The sequence below is a fragment of the Tenrec ecaudatus genome, chromosome 10 (genome assembly GCF_050624435.1).
Source record: "Tenrec ecaudatus isolate mTenEca1 chromosome 10, mTenEca1.hap1, whole genome shotgun sequence".
In the NCBI taxonomy this organism is placed as follows: domain Eukaryota; kingdom Metazoa; phylum Chordata; class Mammalia; order Afrosoricida; family Tenrecidae; genus Tenrec; species Tenrec ecaudatus.
The window spans coordinates 38,847,070-38,874,014 of record NC_134539.1 but is presented as its reverse complement, the minus strand read 5'-3'; the positions used below and the strand labels follow the sequence as shown (position 1 = coordinate 38,874,014).

The window sequence follows — 26,945 nt, the reverse complement described above, 5'->3', positions numbered from 1 at the left end:
AGGGCAAAGGCTGCTGCCTTCTGGAAGAATCCATTGTTCTCGCTCTCCTGCGCTCATGGCTATCACAGCATAATGCTAAGCGATGGTGGCCAATTATTTCTCACCTTCCTCGAGCACCATATCCTCTTCCTCTGCTGGCCCAGAGGGCTGGAGGCGGGCACACAGGCTCTGAGGCGAATGCAGAATGAAGCGGAGTTACGCTTACCCAGCAGTCATGTAAAGTACAAACTGCTCCTTGATCATAACTTACTACCATGAATGTTGTTCATGTGACTAAAGTGCATGCTAAAACGCCAAAGGACAGAGTGTCAGGGTCCATGGCCTTCTTTTCCTCATTAAAGGTGTACTGGTGTATTTCAGACCCATCCTTTAGACCAGTGGGGCTCCACCTTCCTCACGCCGCGACCCATTCCTAAAGTTCCTCATGTGGTGGTGACCCCCCCAACCATAACATTATTTTCATTGCTACTTTGTAACTGTCATTTTGCTACTGTTATGAATTGCACTGTAAATATCTGATATGCAGGATGCATTTTCTTTGTTACAAATTGAACATAATTAAAGCACAGTGATTCATCACAAAACAATATATCATTATATCTGTGAAGTGTTTACTTCTAATAACAAATCAATGAAATGCTGTCTTGAAGCATGGTGTAGCATGGGAACAATCTTCATGCTGGGTACTCGTAGGTGGGTGTATCTGCATGTGGGCGGACCCGCCTGGAGACAGATAGAGGAGCAGTGTCTCAGTTCCTAAGGCCATCAGAAATAGGTGTTTTCCCATGGTCTTAGGCGCCCTCTGTGAAAGGGTCCTTTGATACCCCCCACCAAAGGGGTCGCGACCCAAATGTTGAGAACCACGGCTTTAGACAGACCTGGATCCACAGTTTGGCTCTGCTGGTAAGTAACCCTCTACATCTCCATTTCCTTCCCTGGGGAATGACTACAACACACCCTGCCGAGCAAGATTACTGTATGGGTTAAAAGATCAGCATCTGGTACACAGGAGCTCAGATAATGAAAATTCATTTTTCATCTCCTAATAAGCCAAATCACTGGCTAAGGTTCAAGCCATCAGTAGGAACCTGTGGTGAACTGAGTCTAGAAACTGACATAATAGTTACATATACTGAATCTTATAGAAAACTTTAAAAACAGAGAATGTGAAGGGGAGAGAAAACCAAGGTTGAGAAGTCATCTCCCAGCCCCTGCCTAACTTTTAAGGATTGTGAACCACCTTTTCTGTCTTTGGGCGGGATACATGGCTAGACATTGCCTTTTTAAATTCCGCCTGAATTTGTTTCCCTGTGATAGCCATGCACTGATGGATTCTAATGCTTTTTCTAAACGACCAAGCTTAACTGTTACAATGCAAAGGGTGCGATGGTAGCGACGAGATGAGGGAGCCCCAAAACCGTGGAAATAACGGAACAGCCATGGCTGGATAGGGACATTGGCTCAGATTCTCGTCTAGTGCTGCACGGACAGGCTATAGGGATTCGGGAGCCAATCAAGATGAGTGGCTGAGCTAAGTGGTCCTCAACCTTCCCTTTGGCAGTGACCCCGTGTTTACGTCTTCCGGAGGTGCAAAGAAGGGTCATCATTCTCTTTGCTGAACTGAAAAAATGGGAAGGTCCTAGGTGGGGGTGGTGTTTATGATACAATAGGCATTCATCCATCCACTCAGTCAGTAGTACTTGTCACCAACTGTTGGTAGAAGAGCTGTGACCAGGCACTTGAAAAGAGATCTTATCAGGAAGGCTCTAGCGAATAAAAACATGCAGGATGTTTCCCTGAAAAAAAGGACACCCAGAGGTGATACAGAGAAAGATACAGATAAACTCTACTGGCCAGTGAGCTTGAAAACCATAAAGGAGGACACTGGAAATGTACATGTCTTTGGAATAAGCCACTGAGCCTATTACCCGCAATATTAGTAATTCTAATCATTAAGGCTGACAAGAAGACATGATAATGGATTCCACTGACTGGCAGAGAGGAAGTGCCAACCGGGGTGAAAAGCAAGGGATACTCTGAGAGACTTGGTAGTCTCTCACAGTTGGTGGAGGAGATTTATTATTGTATGGGCAGGAACATGGCTTTAGATGGGAAGACTTGGGACTTACGTTAGCTTCCAAAAGGAACCCAGAGACATCTCTGAGACAGTAAGCAAGCCTCGAACAGGCCCAGGCGATAACCAGGGAGGACTCTCTCAAAATCCTAGTAATCATGGCAGTAAAGTGAGAACAGATGGGCACTAAGTGCCACAGGGATAAGGGTGAAGTGGGTGGGCAGGGAGAGGCAAACAATGGGGAGGACATTATTGCACTGCAACCTCCAACCAAGGGAAAAGGTCCAAAGGCCAACTGAGGTTTGATTCATGGTCCCCCCTCTCATCCAGCTTGCCACGGACTCTAGTGGTTTTTGGGAGGCAGAAGGTTGGCTCTGGAATGGTCCTTTACCCACAGGCTGGCCCAAAGTCTCTGCCTTCCCATGGGTATTCCAAATCTACTTGACCTTTTCAAGGTTCCAGTTCCTCAGTTTCTCCACAGCACAACCCCTCTCCCAAGAGTCTACCAGCTCTTCTTCTTGGTTGCCTATGGGCATTTCCCTTGGAAGCTCTGTACTCCCAATTCCTAGGCCTGACTCTGATAGTCAATGAACCGTCTCCTGGGAGAAATGGTGTGGTGCGGCTCGCTGGCCTTTGTTATGCAGCCCTCTGCTGCCCTCCACTGGTTAATCTGACCTCCAGGGTTTGCTCTCTGGCTCTGAGCCAAAATTTACTAACTCCCAATGGATTCTGACCCCTGTCACCCTGACAGGACATGGTAGAACTATTCCATGGAATAGCGGTTCCATGGTTGAACTGTTCCCAAGGTTGTACTCTTTATGGAAGAAGACTGTCCAATCATTCTCCTACCCAGTGTCTGCTAGGTTTGAACTGCCAACCTTCAGGTTAGCAGCTCAATACTTAACCTACTGTGCCACTTGGGCTCCTTTCAGCACTGGCCAGTGACCTATAAATAGTTTTACTCTAATAAGATCCTGAGAGACTAAGTGGACTTCCACATTACCAAAGAAGCACCACTTCGATGTCCCCATCCAAGACATTAGCCTTTCATGTATCATCATTGTGGTATGCCAAGAACATGGTAAGTCTGGGGAGAAAGAGATGAAGTGGAGAGAGAAGAGGGGATTGAGGTAGTTCTCGGGGCTGTGTACTCATATAGCCACCCCACTCCCATGGCTCTGACTTTAGTGTGGCAGGGGGCTAACTCCCCTGAACCCCAGGCTCAAGCCCTCAGGAGTTTCCAGGAACAAGCTTCTCGTGGACTGTCACCTAGATCAGAAACATTATCTTCCATAGCCTTGCCCGTTTATTAAAGGCAAAACATCCTAATGCAGAGGGTCTGCCTTTAACACATTTCACAATCGGTAGAAGGAGGTGTCGTGGGGGAAATACCCGCAACAAGACCTGACGTGGCAAGACCGGAGCTGTGTGAAAATGACCGGGAGGAGGCAATGAGCGTCAACCACGGGGAGAGGTGAAACCGTAAAGGATGTGCTCCTTAAACCAGAAGCCTCATCCTAACACTGCCCTATTTAAGAGAACAAGAAACGATGGCTCTCTATCATACGGTCTCCCGCATAAGGACAACTGTGAGGATGGCACAGGACCTGGGAGTGGTGCGTTCTGTTGTACATCAAAACGACTCGATGGCACCCAATGACATCAGCTATCGGCTCAAATAGAGACGCTTGAGGGCGATGACCACAGGCATCTGAGTCGATCCCCGAACATCTTTCCCATCCTTGCTCGTTGCTCCTTAACATCTACTCATCCAGGTGAAGGGCCATCTTTATCTCAAAGTGGACCAAGGCCCTGCAGAAGCGTTCCAGACCTTCCAGTCTACAGGCCAGGCCTAGTGCTTCTGTGTTGCAGTCTCTCCTTAGAGACGCATCTCCCACTCCACTGACTCAGCTCTTTCGTTGAATTGGCTTTCCAGGTTCACAAGTGTGGAGTCAACGGTCTGGCTTAAGGGCGGCTATGTGTCCTCGCTTTGGCTCCCTCAGCTCTGCCTCACTAAACCCAGATTCACCGGATCCAATCAGGCAGCACCTAGATCCTATTCATGGAGTCACATTAAATCGCTTGGATGTTATTGTCAAGGACAGGCAGTTGTGCTGAAGTTAATTACTTGATGTGGGCGTTCCTAGCCATAGCCTTTGTAACTCCCACCAAATGACTGGGTGGGGCTGTGCAAATAGGGTATATCTAATGAGGAAAAAGTGCCCCTACAGATGCTATAGTGACCCTACAGGGTAGAGTAAAACTGCCCCTATGGGTTTCTGAGACTATCCATTTTTATGGGAGTAGAAAGCTTCATTTTCCTTTTATTGAGTGGTTGGTGGTTTTGAACTGCTCACCTTGAGGTCAGCAGTCAGCACATTACCCACTATGCATCCAGTGCTCTACAAGCAATATGAAGCCACTGCATTAAAGAGGATCACTTTATGCTGCGTCTCAAGACTTATCAGTGACTCTTGGAATCTAGTCTTCCAATATTTCAGAGCTTGACAAGAAAGTTTCTGTGGAAGCAGAAAACTGAAGATTCTACAGACATTTCCTCAAACTCGAATGTGGGGCTGTATCCAAACATCAACATCATCTAGACAAACCAATGAACCGCTGCTGAGTCCCCACTATCTGCAAGGGACACTGCCAGCTAAAAATAGGTAGTTAAGAGTGTAATACAGACTCTGAAGACAGATGGTCAAAGCTCTTAACTGGGTAATTCTGTCACCAAAATCGTGGTTTTCTTTTCTTTAGATGGAGATAAGAAAAACACGTACCTTTAAAGGTGGCTGGGGGGGTGGGGGATCAAACAACATAAAAAGTGTCTAGCATGACGCCTGGCATTTTGATGAAATATCAATAATATTACCCAATTATGCCAATATATTCTTTGGCGCAAACATACTCAAGCACGACCTTTAGGGTCACCATGAGGAGCCCTGGAGGAGCAGTGGTTGAGGGTCAAGCCAACAGCCACAAGAGTCGTAGTTCAAAACCACCAGTCACTCCTCGGGAGAAAGAGGAGGCTTTCTACTTCTGTAAAGAGTTACAGTCTGGAAACCCACAGCGGCAGTTCGACTCTGTCTGATAGAACAATAAGAGTCGGAATCAACTTGATCGCAGTGATGGGGGCGGAGGGGGGGGGCAGGGACAGGATCACTATGCGTCAGAAACAACTTAACAGCAGAGAGACTATTGTTGCAATCATTGTCTTTCCTGGCTGCGCTGGGTGATGGTTTCTGAGAGTATAAAGAAAGCTAGAACTCCCTCTCATTAAGACAGGAAGCTGCTAAGAGTACATTCAAGTTCTATGATAAAAAAGCACAGTGCACCCAAATGATGTGGAATCTGCACACATTTCACTGTTAAATTTTAAGTAATAGTTGCTAAAAGGACTTGAAGTACTATTTTTTTTATGCCCCTCATTTTCATGATTTTTTTAAGGCTCAACCCCTTGTCCTCTCAGGGAGAATAAGACATATTTGAGTTTTTTTTGGTTTTTTTTTTAATTTTAACATTTTATTAGGGGCTCATACAATTCTTATCACAGTTCATACATATACATACATCAATTGTATAAAGCACATCTGTACAGCCCCTGCCCTAATCATTTTTTTCTCCTCTTTTCTTATTTTACATTTTATTAGGGACCCATACAACTCTTATCACCATCCATACATATACATACATCAATTGTATAAAGCACATCCATACATTCCCTGCCCCAATCATTCTCAAAGCATTTGCTCTCCACTTAAGCCCCTTGCATCAGGTCCTCTTTTTTTTTCCCCTCCCTCCCCTTTCTCCCCTCCCTCATGTGCCCTTGGTAATTTATACCTCGTTATTTTGTCATATCTTGCCCTATCCGGAGTCTCCCTTCCCCCCTTCTCTGCTGTCCCTCTCCCAGGGAAGAGGTCACATGTGGATCCTTGTAATCAGTTCCCCCCTTCCAACCCACTCACCCTCCACTCTCCCAGCATCGCCCCTCACACCCTTGGTCCTGAAGGTATCATCCACCCTGGATTCCCTGTACCTCCAGCCCTCATATGTACCAGTGTACAGCCTCTGCCCTATCCAGTCCTGCAAGGTAGAATTCGGATCATGGTAGTTGGGGGGAGGAAGCATCCAGGATCTGGGGGAAAGCTGTGTTCTTCATCGGTACTACCTCGCACCCTAATTAACCCATCTCCTCTCCTAAACCCCTCTATGAGGGGATCTCCATTGGCCGACACTTGGGCCTTGGGTCTCCACTCTGCACTTCCCCCTTCATTCAATAGACATATTTGAGTTTTAACTGTTATGTTCTGAAGGTAAAATTCTGAAAGTTGTTGAAAATGTATCGGCCTTGCTCATCATTATGGGCCCCTGCGTTTGGCCGGAAGTAGACAGTGGGTAACCTCCAAACTTGAGATCACTCACCATGCCCACAACGAACTCAAGCCCCTTCCCAGGCTAACTGTCTACAGGTTGCTGTTACAGATATGGGTAAATATTTAGGCTGCCTCTTTCTCCATGTTTCTGAACTTCACTTTGGAACAGAGTCCACCTTCCAATTGAGAACAGAGTGCTTACTTTCCTAGGGAAGGTCCTTAATGAGATGGACTGGCAGTAGCTGCAACAATTAGCTCAGACCAAAACAGGCGTGAGAGCGACACAGGGCCGGGCAGCGTTGTGCTGGAGCCCTGAGGGTCGCGGTGAGACAGAACGGACTCGGCCGTGCCTAAGAACAACTGGGGGAAACGAAATGAGATGTTCCAAGCGCGTGCCCTTCCCGCCCTGTGGAGATGGGAGGAGGATGTGCCAGGTCAGCAAACAGAGCACCGGCTGGCCCTGGAGTGAGACGCTGAAGTTACCCCAGAGTCGCCTGCAGCAGCTGCCGGGCTCAGCCTACTCTGAGAAACATAATTAGCTACAAGAGGTGACAAAACAAAGAGGAGACCTCTCCGCCACCTCTTGGAAGTTACTGAGTAAATGAATCTAAACCAGACCCTGAAGAAGTGGTCTCTGGCTCTCCCCTAGAGAGAAGCATGGTTAGCAGCTTCCGCCTGCTGGGCTTTTCCATGAATACCGGACAGTCATCCCAGGCTGACCAGTCGGCCTTCATTAAACCCGCACCAGCCCTGCTGGGGCACTTTGTACTAGAGAGGCCGAATTGCGAAGTTGTTATGAGACAGCTTGAGTCCAGATTCTTGTTCTACAGCTGCTCGTCCCAGACCCACTCTTCTCACCTTGCAAGCTCAGGGGACGGCCTGGGCGGCTCATGTCGGCTTCCCAAGGGCATACTGACAACAAACAGGGAGCAAAGGGTGAAGTCTGGTCTCTACCTGCCCCCTGGATTCTCCACTCAAACACCTCCCTGCTGTCAGCTGCATCTCTAGGTCCACCATGGCAGGGTTAGGTCAGATGCAGTGAAAAGTCCCAAGGCATGACAGCAGGCCAGCTGGCTTCAAACAGCCAGCCGACAGCTTGACCAGAAGACCCTTTGTTGAAATCTCCTTAAACCATGGGAATCCAAGTGGGCCTTCTGTTTGACGCTGGGATCCTGCTGACCCACCATTTACTAGCTTGTGACTTTGGCCAATTTGTTAAGGTAGCTTGCAGCTCTCTCAGGTTGGGGGTGATACTAGTTAGCTGGTCACGGGGTTGTTACATTAAGTCACCGGGTTGTTGGAAGCTGGCATGAGTTACTGCTGTTGCTACATTAAGTCACAGGGGGTGTTGTGAGGGTGCGGTAAGTTAATGTTGATGGCTGTTGTTGCAGAAGCTCAAGTTGGTTTCATTTTCTGAATAGTAGTTGGAATCTAAGCAACTGAAATGGTCTCTTACCTACATTCACCTCAGGATATGCTGGGTCAGCTGGGGATGAGACTGTCCCTCCTTTATCTATAAGACAAGTTATGAAGATGCAATTACTGTATTGAATGATGACCTACTAGGTATTCTAATATTTATAAGGTTTCGGGGATTCTCTTACATAATGAAGGGCAGCCTCCCCCCAGTGTCCACACCAAACTCCGCCCCAGAGCCTGGGGCCCATCGGTGTATTTGTTCTCATTTGTTCTGTAGACCTACCTATCCAGAATCCTATGTACGGTTGTAAGATACCATCATGTTAAAAAATGACAGTATTTTCCATATGAATAATAAACAAACAAAACCAGAGCAGCATGGAGCTCAGGCTCAAAGTCAGATTTGAACCGTTGGAGCCCAAGATGTGGTGAATTCGGTTTCACCTTGTAAGACCACCCCGGTGGATTGGAAGCTGGGACTAGAGCGCTGTCTCGGGATGGATTCCGGAAGGACTGCTGGGATGGACGAGTGCCCGCCATGTGCATCAAGTGGAGAGCGATGACACAGCCCTGTGCTCGTCTCTAAGCAGTGGGGCAGTGCACCTTCCAAAACAGTCCCTCAATGGACTCCCACACACAGTGATGGAGCAGACCCTTCACTGGGGCACTTTCCAGGCACGACAGAAGACAGGACCTTTAAAGATGGGCAAGGCACAGCCCATCCCTATCCCCAAAGAGGGTTTTGTTGTTGTTTTACCTAACCAGGAAGACAAGGACAAACCAGTGAGACCGGGCTGTACTTAGCTATCAATGTAGCAATGTACCTGGCAGAAGGTACAGCTCAATGCTCATTTCATATATAGGTGTTCTGCTAGGCATTGGAGATGTAAACCTGAACATGGCTGCCTTGACAAATGGATAGTATGGGAGACAGCATGCCAATACAACATTATAACAGAAAACAATAAGCTAGAACAGCTGACTGTAGGGAGATTAGGCCACATTTAATGGGAAGATGAGCACACACACACGCACGCACGCACAATCCCTGGAGAGGAGATGGCCAAAGGAAGTAGTCAGAGCATATGCTTCTATAATAAACCGCTTCATTTCCTTCTCTCCAAGGCTTTGACAACAAGTCACCTGCTCCTGATTTATCTTGATTCAAAAGAACTTTCATACTCAAATCATTGTTTAGGTAACTGGGCATCAACTTCTTTGTGCTATTTCTGCTAAGACCTGATGCCTAGAATAATATCGAAACCAGGATTATTGTTATGGCCACAACATGACACTTTTCTCCAGTCTAATTACAGCTTATTTTTATTGCTTCCAAGAATAGAGTTTCTCTCTTGATCATATTAGCATCATGAGCATATGTTTTTGTATTTTTTTGTATTATCTTAATTCATTAATTCAACATACACTGAATACCTACAAGCACTGTGCTGGGTCTACACACTAATGGGAAAACAGAAAGCACAGGCTAATTCTACCTTCTAATAAGAAGTCTAAAAAACACACAGGATTCAAAAGACTCTGGGGGTGGGGGAGGAGTTAATTGAAACCAGGGGATCAGGAAAGGCTATACTCTGAAGAGGATGGCTGTCACAGCTGACGAGAGGAGTGGAATCAGCCAAAGTAGGGGGCGGTCCATGGGGCGTTGGGGGGGAGGATAGGGTCCCCAGCAGAGGAGATGCCTGGAGTCAGACAAAAGCTTGGCATTTTGGAAGCACCAGGTTGCCTGTGCTTGGTTGTGTGCCATCAATTCCCCCACACAGCCACACACCAGCTGCTCCACAGGAGGAATGGCCTGGTTCCCATAAGGTTACAGTCTAGGAAACCCGATGAGGGAGTTGAGTTCTGTGCTACAGCGTCAAGATGAGCAGAAAGAAGCCCACACAGCGGTGGGGCTCCTGGGAATTAGACTACTAACTGCTAGGTGAGCAAGCTGCTGTGCTGAGAAGAGGCTGTCTGCTCCCTCAGCTATTTATAGGCTCAGGAACCCCAAACAGAGTTACTATGTGTGGTTGGAATGCACTCGATGGAAGTGGGTGTTTGTTTGGGGGTTGTTTGTGTGGGAGTGTACAAATACGTTAAAGGGAAAACCTGGGCTTGGACTGTGTAGCGTGGAGTGGGCATTGGTAACATTTTTATTGTGTCCTATGTGCCGTAGGAAGCGATTGCCGGGCACTGATGATGATGTTTGCCTTCCCGATTCTTCCCAAATCATCTACCTTCAGATCCCTGTCTGCCTTGCAGTACGTCTCCATTGCTCCACACTTGATCCCGATGCGACCACCTAAACATCCCCTGTTGTTGTTGTTTGGTGCCATCAAGTTGGTTCCCCCTCATGGCGACCCCATGAGTCATGATGTGCCCAGGACATCCCCACACAGGCTAGCTGTGAGTCCACTGGGGCAGCTCCCATCCGTCTCATCAAGGGGCTCCCTCGCGGTCACTGTCCTTCCACTTTACCTAGCATGCTGCACTTTTCCAAAATTCAGAAGATGACATTTCATCATGCTCAATTCTAAAGAGCATTCTGGCTGTACCTCTTCCAAGACAGATGGATTTGTTCTTCTGGCAGTCTATGGAACTTCCAACAGTCTTCTCCAGCAATGCATCCATGCTTCTGCCCCATGTCTTGTTCTCCCCTGCAGCTGTCTTCCCCTCGTCTCTTAGCAGAGCTTCCTGCCATCGTCTGTAGAGAGGTGGCGTTCCTGGGACCCGGCCTTCCTCCCTGCCCATAGCCTCCACCTTCACTTATCACTGGCCAGAGAACTCACCACGATTCTGCCTTGCAACCCAAATCAAGTTTTTGCAGAAATACCCAAGCTATTTTATTGGACGATTTCTTGTGTTAGGGGGAGGGGAGATAGAGGTGTTTGCATGTAAAAAAAGTTTCAGTACAGCACAAAATAGATTCCCTTTTTCTTCCTAATAACAACTGTGTATTTTCTCTAAGCCTCAGTAACAACATTTAGGAAAATGCAAGTTGGGACTCCATGGCCACTGTTGACTTCTGATTGATACAGCTAGCTGCCCATAGGGTAAAGGAACAATTTATCTTCAAGGGAAATGAGTGACCTATTTTCTGTAGAAAACTTAAAATAATATATGAAAGTAAAATTTTATATCAAAAGAACACATCAGTACTTAAAATAATACATGAAATTAAAATTTTATATCAAAAGAACATGTCAATAATAGTCATGCCCTTTATCACTTTCCTGATGCTTCTCTAAAAAGCAAATAGCACTTACGGAGTACAACTGAGCAGAACATACGTCAATGTGCAAAAACACACACCTGGTTGCTTTGTGTGTGTGTGTGTGTTGGTTGGTTGGTTGAGGTTTGGGCTTGAATAAATCAGATGAGAGTGTGGGATTCTCACGGAAGGCTACTAAAGCATTCTGCTGGGTAAGCAGGCATTAAAATGCTTATGAATTCAGCAAGATAATTAAATTCTTAGCACTTCCTCTCCCCATTTCTGATTTAACACTCTAGCACCTCTTGAATCGGAATGTCTATAGCTGTAAGAAGCAGCCAGCCATAGAGATCCACAGGCACATACAATTGTCCCAACAAACAGGGAGATGTGTCCCCTGGGATTTGTCATGAAGAGAAGAGGTAACACGTGGGAGCAAAGTAGTCATCGTTCAAGCCTCCAGCCATCTCGCCTGCAAATATCCCAGTCTTTCAGTACATGTTTGAACGGTGAGGTCAGCTTCCACTGGCATGGACCTGTGTCTGTGGAGTTGGTTTCAACATAAATGACAAATAAATAAGTAAGCCAAAGAGCATTCAGGCAAACACCACCCCCTGGCACTTGACAGTGTGCGGGCGAAGTCTCAACACACCTGCTCAGATGTTCCAACGCTAGACAGCTGCCTGCGCCTCTTCTTATTGCGATTTGGAGAACTGAAAATGCACGCTCAGCACTCCTCCCCAAGTGTGAAGCACCGTACGGAAAGTGTGGAGCTCAGCTCTGTGCTGCCCGGGGTAAGCAAGTGAGGAGGCGGCACGGTCCTGAGGACTACATGCCAGGGGGAGACGATGATTAAATGCAGGGAGAGGCAGCGATTCGTCTGCACCGAAGCACTCAAATTACTGCTAACAACACTGTTTGCATTTGAAGCTGTTAATTGGGAATATTTTTAGATGGGAACCCAGCCAAATTCCAAAGTCCACATTTGCATCTGCAGGAAGATGAATCCAAGATCAAATGGGTAAGGACCACATACATGGGCAAGCTCAGCTGAATGCAATTCATGAGGTTGGGCTTCATTTCCCTCTGCGCTCGTTTTCCAGTGCTAGAGGTAGGGGACCTGTTACCTATGCGTATACGTGTAAAGACCTACATTGCATACACTTCATAATAAAATAGAAAATGACTGACTATTTGGGCATTGTCTTTATCACCTTGATTACATTTGTGCACAAAAGCTACCCTGAAACGATGTCCATTTCTGACTGTTCCATCTGCTTATTCAGATAAGGTGTGTAAGCAGGATGATCAAACCACATTTCCTTTACATTTCCATAGGACACCTTTATGATGATGGTCAATTAGCAGGCATGCATGCTGATAAGAGTGGATATATTGGGCCAGGTGAATTCCAAATGAGCCTCTGAGTATGAATGTGTTGGAATAAAGCACAGGATGGAATTGGTCGCAATAGGATATGATCGTGTGGGCTAGGGGTGCCTTAGAAGGGGACAGTTCACTCATGACAAGTGGGGGGAAACACTAGAGCGTCGGCACTGCATGGCCAGGGACACTCAGTGTGGTCAGAGATGTTCAGAAAATAATGTGCAGTTTTTATCACTGTGTCCTTCAATTTCTGTGATTTTTCACAAAGTGACTCACAGTGCTGTATAGTTTGCCTATCTTACCAATCTTACCAAAACAAAAGATCTTTATATGCCAAACGAGATCCACAGAATAGGCAAAGTATATGAAATTATTTTGATCGTTCACCATTGTTAAGGTATTCAAACATAAGTAAGATAGAGATACTGTCACCCAAATATGTGTGTATCTTATGTTTGTATACATAAAATATAAAGACATATATTGCATATGCTTCACAATAAAATATAAAATGACAAAGTATCTGGAAAGTTTTCTTTACCTGAAATGGTTTTGTGTACTGGTGTTCAAGCATAGATATGACAAAAATACTGTCACCAAAATATTTCATAATCCATGCTCCAAAACAGTTTAATTGAAGGAATTATCTAGTAAATAGGAAAGGTCTTATGAATGCATCATCTATATAAGAATTCTATTGTATGCCAGAAAAAAATTAACAGACGATGAAAATACTTGTTATTAAAATGTGCTTTGAAAAGATGGAAGCTGAAGTTAATAAAGTCCAGAGGGTTTGCTTCTACCCTTAGCAGGAAGATCTAGGTGTCTTAGATTTTATATTTTATGTTCTCAAAATGGCTTTTTAAAAACAACACTATCATTTTCTTTGGAAAACAATAAATGCAGATTTTCCAAAGGAGAAAATTAAAATCACACATTCCCTTCCTTCCAGATATTTGACTTTCATTGTACAGATTTTCTTCTTTAATATTGTGCTTTGGGTGAAATTTTACACAAATGTTATGCAAATTAACATGCCTGCCTGCTGATAGCGTGTATAGATGGGGGCCGGAGAATGCCCAAAGGTCCTCTGAGCATACATTTGTTGGAGCCAAGGGCATGACGGGAGGGGGATAGAAGGATCACAGTGCAGCAAAGTCCTGTGACTGTCAAAGCACTGGCGTTTGCGAAAACAGAGTCGACCCGGTGCTTCATCTAAAGATGCTCTATACTTAGAGCCCTTCGAAGTATTAGAAAATTGGCTTTATGATCAACAGGCCATATAAAAATGGTGACGTGACTGCGATACCCTAGCATGCTTCCTGTTCCCTCCCTGGCTCTCCATTCCCATTCACCTGGTGCCCTTGTCCCCCTCTGTCTTCTCATCTTTGGTCCTGAACACGGCCTTCGGGTCTAAGGCGCATTCTTCATGGGTGTTCCTGTTTGTTTTGTACTTCCACTAGTGATGTGGTGCCACCACTCACGTTTCTGCTCACCATGCCGTGGTGGTTTTCATGTTACTATGATGTTGGAAGAAATGTCACCAGTATTTAAAATACCAGCAGTGTCACCCGTGATGGGCAGGTTTCAGCAGAACTTCCAAACTAAGACAGACTAGGAAGTAGAACCTGGTCATCTACTTCTGAAAACAGAAGCATCCATTGGAAACCCGATGAAGATGCAGCATTGTCTGACAGTGCCAGTAGAGAAGCCCCATAGGTTGGAAGGCACTGAAGATATAGTTGGCACAGAGCTCCCTCCTCCAAGTCCAGCAGAGCTTAATGGCATGGGTGCAGTACAGGTTTGAGGACCTTCTTATTCTGGAGCAGTATGGCTCAAAGAAGAACCATTGCAATCCTTCATTAATAATTGGAACAAAGAACGTATGAAGTATGCACATGAGAATGAGAAGATCATTGGTAATGCATATGGATCTTGGGTGAAGTCTGTCAGCCACAAAAAGACAGATTTTGTGACAAATATTGTATGGCACTCCTACTATTAAAAAGTCAAGAAGAGGTATGTCCATCTTTTGAATGAGACATTCGGTGAAGGTTCCTAGGGAAGTGAAAGGAGAGTAAATCACTAACTCGGAGGTAGATATGAACAAACTTGGGTGAAGGGAAAGACAACCTACAGTAAGTGGAGGCCAGGACAAAAGAGGTCAAGGCAACGGGAGACACTGGAATTGCCTTAACCCAAGAAGTAAAGGCAGCCCAATACTACCACCGGCATATCAATCCGCGATGACGGTAAGAAGTTATCCACCAGTGGACACAAAGACAAGCAGCATAAACGGGTTTGGGAAGGTCAATGGGACTACACCCATTAATATAATACAGGTTTAACAGAGGGCATCTCTACATACTTATCTATATACCTCCCAAGTACATCCATGAACATAGTGGGGCATACAGGGAGCAAACCGTAACCATGACCGACTCTATTGAGAGAGTGAGTCGTTGAGTCTTGGGCATAGGACAGCACGCTCAGGAGTCTTCAAGGTTCTCCAGCAGAACACAGTCCACAACGACAATGTTCTGCGTTCTGTTCTGGTGAGTAGTGGTGATTAGGGCCTTAAAAGCTTATCAGTGGCCACCTAAGTTCAAATGCCAATGCTGGCAAACACTAGCTGTGATCACAATGAAACACACTCACATGTATATGTAACAAGGTGTAAATGATTTCTGGCAAACTGGCTCTATGTCAACCTATCTATTTTCAAAATAATAGTAATCTATTATTAAAATGTTTGAATGCAACATATAAGAACATGCTTGGAGGGCCACAATAATTCAAGTGTTTCCCACGGAGGAGAGCAATGGTGGTGGACTTCAAGCAAGCAAATTGGGCAAAAGGTGGAAAGTAGGGTCGGTGGTTTTATCCAGAAGTGGGCAGCTCAAATAATACCTACCATAATAAAAAAAACCAGCGATTCGAGGGTAACCCTTAATTTCCATTTCTTTTTCTGATTCAGCCTTTCATGCATTTGCTCTCATTATCCTGCTTTGCAAGCAGAAGAGTGGGGTTTTGCATGGCAAAATAATCACTGTCACCCAAAGGTGAGAGGCCCTCTCCTCTGCTCCCTCTGACGTGCAACACGCTTTAACTCAGACCTCTGTATCTTTCTCCTTTGCTGGGCCCCCAGTCCAGTCTAGGATTCCTCTTAGTAGCCTACTTCTTGCAAGCCCCACACGCTTATGGACATTGCACAGATGAAAGATGCCTATTGCGTGAGTCTCATGAAGGAATCAGCAAGACGCCCTGGCCAGATGTGGTCAAGAGGCATCATCAGCTGCCAAGTCCAGAGTTCATTCGCATTTTCCTGCAAAATGCCAAGAAACAAATAATCACCGGTCCCAGTGGCTGGATCTAGGCAACACTTCGTTATGGGTAATTAGTGGAAGATATTCTTTCATTTCCATGCAGCACAGACTCCTTGGCTGACTCAAGGGGGGCTGGAGGGAGGGGCATGCTCTGGTTTGCTCTGACATTTGTTTAGTGTCTTTGCATTCCATGGTGTTTGTTTTCCCATCGGAATCTTTTGTGAAAAATATGTCAGCAATAAGAAAAAAAATCCTTCTTAGTCAATATTTAGGGGAGAGCTGTCTATTGATAGTTGGCTCATCACAGCATCATAGACCCCAAAGCGGGTGGGGGGGGCAGACAAAGGGGGCTGGGTTGGGAAGAGTTTCGAGATGACTTAAATTTGGCTTCCTTCATCACAATAATTTTATAGGGTTTTTGCTGCTGCTGCTTCTGCTGCAGTGTGTTCACTTGTCCACTTACTCTGAACCAGGCATTGTGCAAAGCGCAATGTAGCTGGTCCCTCTCTTTAAATACTCACACACAAGCCTATTTTTATTAGATGTATCTTCTAGGAAACTAAGGCCTAATGAGATTCCTGAATTTATAACTTGTCCAGGATTACAAAGCTAGTAAATGAGGCCTTCGAGGTGTGAGCCCAGGACTGAGCAGCGCTGGAGGCTACCCTGGCACAAGCACACCAAGGGAAGCTATCTGACCTTCACCCACAGGCGAAGCAAGTGTTACACTTGTGCTTTTGTACTCTGACTCTCAGATAAAAAGAATACATCAAACTGAGCTAACATTAAAAATTGAATACATCAAGGCCACAACAGTACCAGTGGGACAGTCAGGGTGGAATGTGGCACCCCCTGCTCCCAACAGTGCCCTCCTGGTCAGCAAGTACTCACTCTGCAGGTCCCAGTATAGCGCTGTCGGGAATTAGATGTCTTTTCTACCTTTAAAGGGACTCTCTGTCATGAGGTCCTGCGCTGCCACACTCCCCTGCCTTTCTGACAGCTTTGCCTCATTTCCCTTGGCTTGAGTGGCTTCTAGTCAAGCCTTCCATGTTGGTGATGCCAGGGCTCCCTATACCTGGTCTTCTTGGCTTTCTATTCCTCACACCAAAATGAACTGCATGCTCATGGACTTTGTTACCCCTGACAAGTCATTCCCAAATGGCTATCTTTCACCCGAACCTTCCTCTAAGCTCCAGAACCCAGTATGCAACATCTCCCGAGGGAAATAGAAGGACCTACATTGACTGCTTTGAATAGCACACCCATCCCTGGGTGATGGGAGAAGTCAGTTAATGCGCTTGGCTGATAATGGGAAGATTAGATTAGGTCTAACCATCGATGCCTCGGAAGAAAGAATTGGGAATCTACTCTTGGCCAAGTAAAGAACTAGTCACAGAAACCCATACGGAGCGCAATTCTACCAGGAGACTCTGGAGTCACCACGAGTTGAATTCGACTCCCATGCACATCTCCCTCCTCCTGATCTCTCCACCTCATTCTCGCTGATGTGGATTCACCCACCAGTGTACAGACTCACAGGTCCTATTTTTTGGCTCCTAAAATGACTCCTAAATTCTCTCTTTACTTTCCACTGCTTTTGTAATTAAAACCTCACCATTTATCATAAACAGATGGTGCTGTAGACTCCCTGCCCATTTCCAATCTATCTTCCACTCAAGTCTCCAGAGTAAGTTTTCTAAGTCTAAGCCAATCACATTCCTTCACTGCTTAAAACCATTCATCGATACTACATCCATCACAAAGGGGAAGAAAACCCGAGTGAAATGGATTCCCCAGCATGGCCCACCAGGGCCTCTGGGATCTACGCCCTAGCCTGGGCACTGCTCCCGCCTACCACTTCCCAGGTCTTAAATGCCCAACTTCTGGAGGCTCCCTGAACATGCCCAACTATTTTATGTGTCCTTTCTTTGCCTGTGATGGGTCCTCCCACAGAGCTATCTCCCCGGCCTACCTTTCATGGCATCATGGGGAATTCCTAATCAGCTTTTGAAAAATGGCATTGCTGCCTTGAAGCTGGCGCTGAACTCCTGCCCACTCAGCCTCCCCTGTGGAGCTTCGCTCCGAAAGCAGCTATTGCTCCTAATGAATCTATTTTTCTCAGGCACCTATTGCTGCATTTCCCACATTGTATGGTAATTAGTTGTTTATGTTTGCCTAGTCTCATAGACACTGAGTACTTGCAAGTATCACACACACACACACACACACACCCTCTGGATGATATATCAATTCTAATGGTGCTTATACTCTTTCAGATATTCTACACAACCTCTGATATAAGACATGCCTGTTCAGGTGTTCCACACAACTAGAAGTAATACACGTTCACTCTCATGCGATACACAGTATTCTATAGCATGCTGTACGTGCTGATGTAGAAGTCACGATGTTTGTTCAGGTTTCACACGTCCTTTAAAATGTGGCATGTGCTCACCTAGATCTGACATGTGTTCATTAAATGTTAATCGGCTCCACTGATGTTACACACAGGTGTTCCACATGCTTAGAGAAGTGGTCTTCAGAGAGTGGATCAGCAGCTTCGGTATCAGGTTGACACTTGTGAGATATGCAGATTCGTGGGCCCCGCCCCAGATCTGAATTAAAAGCTCCGGCAGTGAGGGCCTTGTAATCCGGGATTTAATAGGTGCAGCAGGCGCACACTCAGAAAGTCTGAGTCCCTACACTTACACGTCACGCATCCTCATTCAGATGTTCTACTTGCCTGCTTGAATTACATCCTTACACATGCAGGTTATATGCATGTTCACTAAAATGTTACATGTTAGCTCTTTAAAAAAACATGCTCACGTAAGATCGTCAACAGCTCGGGTGCTGCACACTGACACGCACCAGAAAGTGCCTGCTCGTTCAGATGGTGTACCGGAGACATTCCTAACCCTCGTTAGACACTCCACAAGTCTCTGTAGGTGAGGCCCACGCTCACCATGCCGTCAGAAATGTTGACCGGGATCTTGTACATCTTAGGCTGCCCCCTCCCATCTTAGGTGTCGCATATGCTTGTTTCCATGATCCACCCATTCACTCAGACCTTACACATGCTCACAGGTGCGTTTCACAGCACAGAAGGATGTTTTAAAAGCCCATTCCAATGTTACTTGGTCCTACCCAAACCACAGCTGCTCATTTAGAGCTCCCAAGGCCATTCCGTTGTCCTGGAAGGATACTGCCTCCATGGCCCACAGCAGGGATAACCAATGCATGGTGAGGGCAATGGGCAGCGACTGTGCTGCCCAGTGCCTGTTTTGGCCATTGGACTCTTCCCCAGGAACGTTCTGCTTTGCTCGGTCTTCTGCAGCCCTTCTACGGCAGCCCTTCGCAGAAATGTGCTGGCCCACAACCTGCTCCACTGTGTGTTTTCATCTCCAGGGTAGAAGCTTAAACACCCTGTCCTTTGCCCAGAATTGGTTTCGTTCTTCCTGCCTACACATGCCGAGGTTGGTTCCAGCAACCGTAAGCACGTTGCTGGGTTTGAATGTGCTTTCAACCACATCTTCTGTCATCTTTTGAAACCCGCAGTCATAGATACCGACAAGACAAGGTCCCCCATGTTCACTCATTTCAGAAGAGCATTGGATTGGTTCTTCTTCATGATTTTACAATTGCCTTAACCACAATCAATAGAAGAGGCTTGTGCAGCACCACTGGGTCAACATTCAGAGCATGGAGTATTGATTGAGCACTCAGTATGAACTCAATTTCCTTCCAGCACCCTGAAACAGTCTCTGCTTACCCTAAGAGTTGCCTCCCCTCATTTGGAAAGGATTCAGATGGATAGTAATTTGAATGTTGACTTCATCATTTAATGGCTATGTGAACCTGCAAAAATCATTCCGTATTTCACGGACACAGAGGCTCCATCTGTATAACAGGGATAATGATATTTACCCTGCAGGTTGACGTGCATGCTTTATGTCTGACACCTAGCAGGTGGTCAAGGAAAGGTAGCTTTTAAAAAGACTGTATTATAAGCCAAAGGCACAAGTTACACTTTCCCACATAGAGACTACCATACACATGCACCGGTTTCGTGCTGAGAGGCAAGCTGCACTTACAAAGGTTAAACCCATCAGAGTCTCAGGAAAAGTCTGTACCAGAGGCCCCAAGGCACTACCAGCGACGATGCTAAGAAGCCCAGTCGTCCAGCAAACAATCAACTACGGTGAGTCTGCTGACACAGGCACAGGGACAGCGGGGCATATACAGGAGTCCCAGCAACCTCAGGTTCTGCTGAAATAGTCGTGGAGTGAAGATTAAGGGAGAAGCCCAGCCCTGTTGGTTGAGTCACATAAAAACAGAGGAAAGGGGGACATTGAACTGCTAAAACACCCCACAATTGGGCAGTTCCAATTTTAAAGGTCTGAGGCAAGGGAAGAGAGGCAGATAAGTACAGGCTCTAGAGGTCAGTGTCCACGTACCTTGCCCTGGCTCAGATTAACCGCCGGGCCGTGACAGCATAGCCAGAGACCAATGGTCAACGCTGGGGCTGAACCTTCCCACCCACTGTTGGGAAAAGTCACTTCTTGACACTTCCGCCCATGATGTTGGATGGTTTCGTAACCAGGTTAGCCTGTAGCCTAAAGAGAGGCTATTATTGGGCTGGAAAAGGTGGAAGCAATGGAACAAGTGTGAGGTCTAGATGACAGACTGGCTGCTATACAGATCTGACATTGAAGTCACAATGCAGTACCCACTGATCAAAAGGTCACCTGGCCGTATGCATTCACCTGTTAAATGAAGTAACATACAGGGAATACTTAGAACCATAACTGATGCCACAGAAGCATTTTCTAGAATGTAGTGTAAGTTAATTAATTCATTAATATTTATTTAATGTATACTTGCTACATTTTAGTTTGGGGGAAAAGATAAAAAGGTAAACACATAGTCAGTAATCTCAAAAAATTAGTAATCAAATACTCTAAAATACACAAACTAAGCACAGTAGACAACATATCCAATTGTGCCTGGATCTTGGGAGATAGGTTGTCCCAGTAAGCTTCTCCGATGTCTTTGAACTGACGCTTGAGCTTCATCAGGAACAAGGGGAAGTAAAGTAGTTCAGACAGAAACATTAGCAAATACAAGAGCACGGTAGACTTTCAGGGAACTGGAGCTAGTCATAAAACAGGGAAGGTGCTAGATGCAAAGGGAGGTGAGAACCAGAGCACAATGTTCCTCGAATGCCTTGATAGGAGATGACACCTAAACTTAGAGTAACAGATATTCAGGTGAAGGTTTTGAAATAGAAGGGCAGTTTGGTGCTTCTTTAGTGCATCGCTCTGGTAACAGCACGGACAATATCTGCAGACACAAAGCAGGAAGTAGTGAAACCTGGGGGGCCATCCTAGTTCCAAGTGGGATCAAAGAGGTAGAGGGTCAGGGTACAGGAAGGAGTCAGTGAGCGGGAATGGGAAAAACAAGATCCTGAGAGAATTAAGTGGCAGAAATGGACAGAACGTGGTAATCACTTGAACAAGAGGCTGAAAGACAAAGATGCGCCCTCACATCTTCCCAAGAGCTGCCGAGTTACACATCCAATAGCACCGGAGGGCTGCGAAGAATGATGTCTCGTGCTGTAGGCCCAGCCCTCGGTGAAGCGTGCCCTGGCCAGGGCGCATCAATCCTACTCCATCATGCATTCTGGGGGCCGGCACTGCTTCTTCTGCAATGCTGAAGTGGAACAGCCGAGCTAATGAAAAGAGATAGTTACAATCTCCGTTTCATTTCGCCAAGAAGATGGAAGCAGCTGCCGCCGTGACGCACTCACCTGCCAGCTGAAGCAGTGACTGGAGATTCCGCTGGTAGAGCAGAAGGCCAGGGGTTAGGATGCAAAGTCAGTGTGTGGCTGGAGCGTGTTTGCTGGCCGCATCAAAACAGACAGGACTCTCATTGCATGACTTCTGAGTGGGCAGAGGGCTGGCGTTCTGAAAAGCCAAAGGTCTATTACAGCTGCCACGACCAAAGCAATCAGTTAAAATGTCAGGACATCCATTAAGTGGGCACTCAACTGAGTGGATAAATGAATGAGGGGATTTCTCTGAAATAGCAAATCCAGCGAGTCCCCGGTGATTATAGGACCGCTCACATTCTCCACATGGCTTCAGGGATGGCATATTAATGAGGGAAAATGTTGATTAATCGATCTATATTAACTTAGAGGAGTTTCTTTCAAAGCCCTAGGATTTTATACTTAACTCAAGCTCGTGTAATAGAGTTTTCTATAATTTGGATGAAAGCTTACCAAGTTTCAAAATGACTCAGAGCAAAATGACTTCCCTCTCTCCTCGCCCTCCTGTCTTCTTGACGATCACCTTGGGTCTGACTTTTCAAAGAAATGCCTAGAAGTAGAATTCTCTAGTTGCTTTGAATCATTTAAGGAACTGAATAGAAAGGGGAAAGGGAGTGAAAGGAAGCAAAGAAAGCAAGGAGGGGAAGAACAGCGGGTTAGAAAGGGATGAAGGGAGCAGGAAATAAAGAAAATGGAACATGAAAGGAAGGAGAAGGAAGGAAAGAAGACAGGAATCTGGGAAGAGAGAAGGTAGAAAAACAGGAAGAAGAAAGGAAGGAAATATTAGGAGAAGTAAAAGCAGAGTTAGGGAACACCAACAGGCTGGTGACTGGCGCCTGGAAGAAGGAACCCCATAAAAGGCTCAGGGAGGAGAGAAAGAAGAGTCCCGCAGAACAGTCGTTAAGGGCGCGTTGGGAATCACTGAACGAGGGTGGTCATCGCTGGTGTCAGCTAGCAGAGAAGGCCAGGAGACTTATCTGTGTTCACTGACTAGGCAAAGATATTTGAATGTGTGGGTCATAGCAAAGTATGGAGAACAAGATGAAGAATGGGAATTCCAGAACAGAATACCTCATTGTGTTCCCGAGAAGCCTGCACCCAGACCGAAAGGCAGTTGTTTACCGAGGACTAGGAACTCTGCAAGGGTTAACATCAGGAAAGGTGTTGTATCCTTTCATTGCGCTTATTCAGCTTGGATGCTGAGCAGATCATCCGAGAAGCGGCATTAGATGAAGGAGAATGTGGCATCAGGATTGGAGGAAGGCTCAGTAACAACCTGCCATACGCAGAAGGAATTGAAGCACTCGTGGAAGATCACAGACAAGAACCTCGGTGCAGATTGCACCTCACAAACAGTGTACATTACACCTCGCAGCATCAGGATCAACAGAGAAAAGATCGAAGCTGTCAAAGATTTCATTTCCCGTGGGTCCACATTCAATGTCCTTGGAAGCCCCAGTGAAGAAATCAAACACTGAGGGGCCAGCCCCAATCCCAACTACATGGACAGCCCCCCACGTCCCCCCGCCCTCCCAAGAATTCACTTCAGAGGTCAGCACTGAAGCTATAGCTCAGGGAGAGGGACATGTCCGATCAGAGCACACAGGAGCAAACAAATGGGGAGGGAGAGAGAGTGGAGCACACCCTGACCCACCAAACCCTGAGGACTATATTCCTGCTCAGAGCAGCCAATGCATAGAGAGGACCATAGGGCAGTCCCACCATGAGACACAATGCCCCTCACTGACCCATAGCACTACAGGGAGGGGACAACCCTAGAGACAAAGTTCCAGAATTATGTCCGATCTGATCCCATCACATTGAGGCTAAACACGAAGTACATGCAACAGAAAAGCAAGAGTAGCAGAGCAAAGAAGTCCCCAGGGAATATCAAAAATAGACCCTGGGATAGGGCATGGCACGGCATCAGACTCGACAGGAAAACGCTCCTAAAAGTCAACAGACCTGGCACTATTTACAGGCTTTTCTCTCTTTTTTTGTTTTGTTATTGTTGTTCTTTTATTTTCCTTTGTTGCTTTGTTTTGCTCTGTCTTGTTTTTGTGCATATTATTATCTCTGCAGGTCTATCTAGATAAGATAGGCTGGATAACCAATCTGGAAGAGAAAACAATGGGACCTAAGGTTCCAGGAGGCACATGGGAGAGGGGGAGGCAGAGGAAAGGAGGTGGGTGTTAACAAACTCAGGGATAAGGGAACAATAGGTGATCCAAAATCGATGGTGAGGAAGGTGTAGGAGACCTGGAAGGGTATGATCAAGAACAATGTAACCGAGAGGAATTACTGAAACCCAAATGAAGGCTGAGTATGATAGTTGGATAAGAGGAAAATAAAAGGAAATAGAGGAAAGAACTAGGAGGCAAAGGGCATTTATACAGGTCTAAATAGAGGTATGTCCATATGTAAATATATTTATATATGATGATGGGAAAATAGATGTATGTGCATATATTTATAGGTTTAGTATTAAGGTAGCAGATGGACATTGGGCCTCTACTCGAGCGCTCCCTCAATACAAGAAGACTTTGTTTTATTAAACTGGCATTTCATGATGCTCACCTTCCTGACACAAATGCTGAAGACAAAGCAGGTGCATAAGCAAATGTGGTGAAGAAAGTTGATGGTGCCCAACTATCAAAAGATATAGCATCTGGAGTCTTAAAAGCTTGAAGATAAACAAGTGGCCATCTATCTGAGAAGCAACAAAGCCCATATGGAAGAAGCATACCAGCCTGTGTGATCATGAGGTATTGATAGGATCAGGTATCAGGCATCAAAGACCCAAAACAAAACAAAAAAATCATATCATTGTGAGTAAGAGGGAGTGTGAATTGGAGACCCGAATCCCTTCTGTAGGCAACTGGACATCCCCTTACAGAAGGGTCGCAGGAGGAGACGAGCCAGTCAAGGTGCAGTATAGCACCGATAAAACACACAACTTTCCTCTAGTTCTTAATGCTTCCCCACCCCATCCCACCACTATCATGACCCCAATTCTACCTTACAAATCTGGCTACACCAGAGCATGTACACGGGTACAGATAAGAGCTGGAAACACAGGAAATCCAGGACAGATAAATCCCTCAAGACCAATATTGAGAGTAGCCATACCAGGAGAGGAAGGGGAAGGTGGGGTGAGAAAGGGGGAACAATGATCTATATACAACCCCCTCCCAAGGGGATAGACAACAGAAAAGTGGGTGAAGGGAGACATCAGTCAGTGTAAGACATGAAAAAATAATTTATAAATTATCAAGGGTTCATGAGGGGGGAAGTGAGGGTGGAAGAGGGAGAAGGAAAAATGAGAAGCTGATACCAAGGGCTCAAGTTGATAGAAAATGTTTTGAAAATGATGATGGTACTAAATGTACAAATGTGCTTGACACAATGGATGGCTGTATGGATTGTGATAAGAGTTATATGAGCTCCCATAAAATGATTGATTAAAAAAATCAAACACTGTGCTGCATTGCACAAATCTACTGCAAAAGATCCCTTTTTATTATTAAAAAGCAAAGTCAGACTGGACTGGAAAATGCTCCTAAGGGCCAGCAAACGATCCCTGAACTAACTACAAGCTTTTCTCTTGTGAACTGTTTTGTCCTGTTCTTTGTCAGTGGTTTGTTTTTGTTGTTTTGTTGTCTGGTTGTATACTGTTGCTTTGTTTTCCTCTGTCTAGTTTTCGTGCATGTTAGTGACTCCACAGGTCTGTCTGAATAGGACAGGATGGATGAACTATCTAGAGGAAAAACAACGGGGCCGACAGTTCCGGGGGGACTTGGGGTGGGGGGGTAGGGGAGGTAAGGAAGTGGTGTTAACAAACCCAGGGACAAAGGAAAAGCATGGGACCCCAAATGGTAGAGAAGGGGGAGTGGCAGGCCTGGTGGGAAATGATCAAGGGTAAGGTTGCTTAGAGAAGAGGTATACTCTAGCCCAGGTGGCGATGAAGCATGGTAGTAGGGCAGGAGGAAGGTCAAGGGAGATGGAGGAAAGAGCTAGGAGTCAAAGGGCATTCATGGAGGTCTAGACAAAGACATGTACATGCAAATATATATAGGAGGATGGGGAAATAGATCTATGTGTCTATATTTATAGGTCAAGTATTAAAGTGGCGGAAGGACCTTGGGCCTCTACTCAAACACTCCCTCAATGCATGAATACCTGCTTTTATTAAATTGGAACTCTATGATTCTCACTCTCCCGACACAACGGCTGGAGCCAAAGTGGGTGAACAAGTAAATGTGGTGAAGAAAGTTGATGGTGCCCGGCTATCAAAAGAGATAGTGACTGGGGTCTTAAAGGCTTGAAGATAAACAAGCGGCCATCTAGCTCAGAAGCAACAAAGTCCACATGGAAGAACACACCAGCCTGTGTGATCGAGTGGTCCCAAAGGGATCAGTTACCAGGCATCAAAGAACAAAAAATCATATCATTGACTACACACCTCCATGATAGGATGGCTGAAGACAAATGGGTGCATAAGCAAATGTGGTGAAGAAAGCTGATGGTGCCCGGCTATCAAAAGAGATAGTGTCTGGGGTCTTAAAGGCTTGAAGGTGAACAAGCGGCCATCTAGCTCAGAAGCAAAAAAGCCCACATGGAAGAAGTACACCGGCCAGTGCGATCACGAGGTGCCAAGGGACCAGGTATAAGGCATCATGCAAAAAAAAAAACAAAAAACAATGTAAGTGTGTGTATATATGTGTATATGTATATATATACACCATATTAAATGAAGGGGGAAGTGCAGAGTGGAGACCCAAGGCCCAAGTGTCGGCCAATGGAGATCCCCTCATAGAGGGGTTTAGGAGAGGAGATGGGTTAATTAGGGTGCGAGGTAGTACCGATGAAGAACACAGCTTTCCACCAGATCCTGGATGCTTCCTCCCCCCAACTACCATGATCCGAATTCTACTTTGCAGGACTGGATAGGGCAGAGGCTGTACACTGGTACATATGAGGGCTGGAGGTACAGGGAATCCAGGGTGGATGATACCTTCAGGACCAAGGGTGTGAGGGACGATGCTGGGAGAGTGGAGGGTGACTGGGTTGGAAGGTGGGAACTGATTACAAGGATCCACATGTGACCTCTTCCCTGGGAGAGGGACAGCAGAGAAGGGGGGAAGGGAGACTCCGGATAGGGCAAGATATGACAAAATAACGAGGTATAAATTACCAAGGGCACATGAGGGAGGGGGGGAAGGGGAGGGAGGGGAAAAAAGAGGACCTGATGCAAGGGGCTTAAGTGGAGAGCAAATGCTTTGAGAATGATTGGGGCAGGGAATGTATGGATGTGCTTTATACA

General features: G+C 46.0%; 1 protein-coding gene across 2 annotated transcripts in view; it reads right to left on the bottom strand.

Annotated features, from left to right (window-relative positions):
• The window catches only part of PLPPR1 (phospholipid phosphatase related 1), a 266,808-nt gene that overhangs the window by 175,772 nt on the left and 64,091 nt on the right, over window positions 1-26,945 (bottom strand). The window contains exon 2 of one of the 2 annotated variants that reach the window (XM_075558992.1): window positions 7,907-7,963. The exons of the other annotated variant lie outside the window; for it this stretch is intronic. The gene's annotated coding sequence lies outside the window, so the exon portion shown is untranslated. The remainder of the gene's footprint in view (window positions 1-7,906; window positions 7,964-26,945) is intronic. 2 annotated transcript variants of the gene reach the window in all.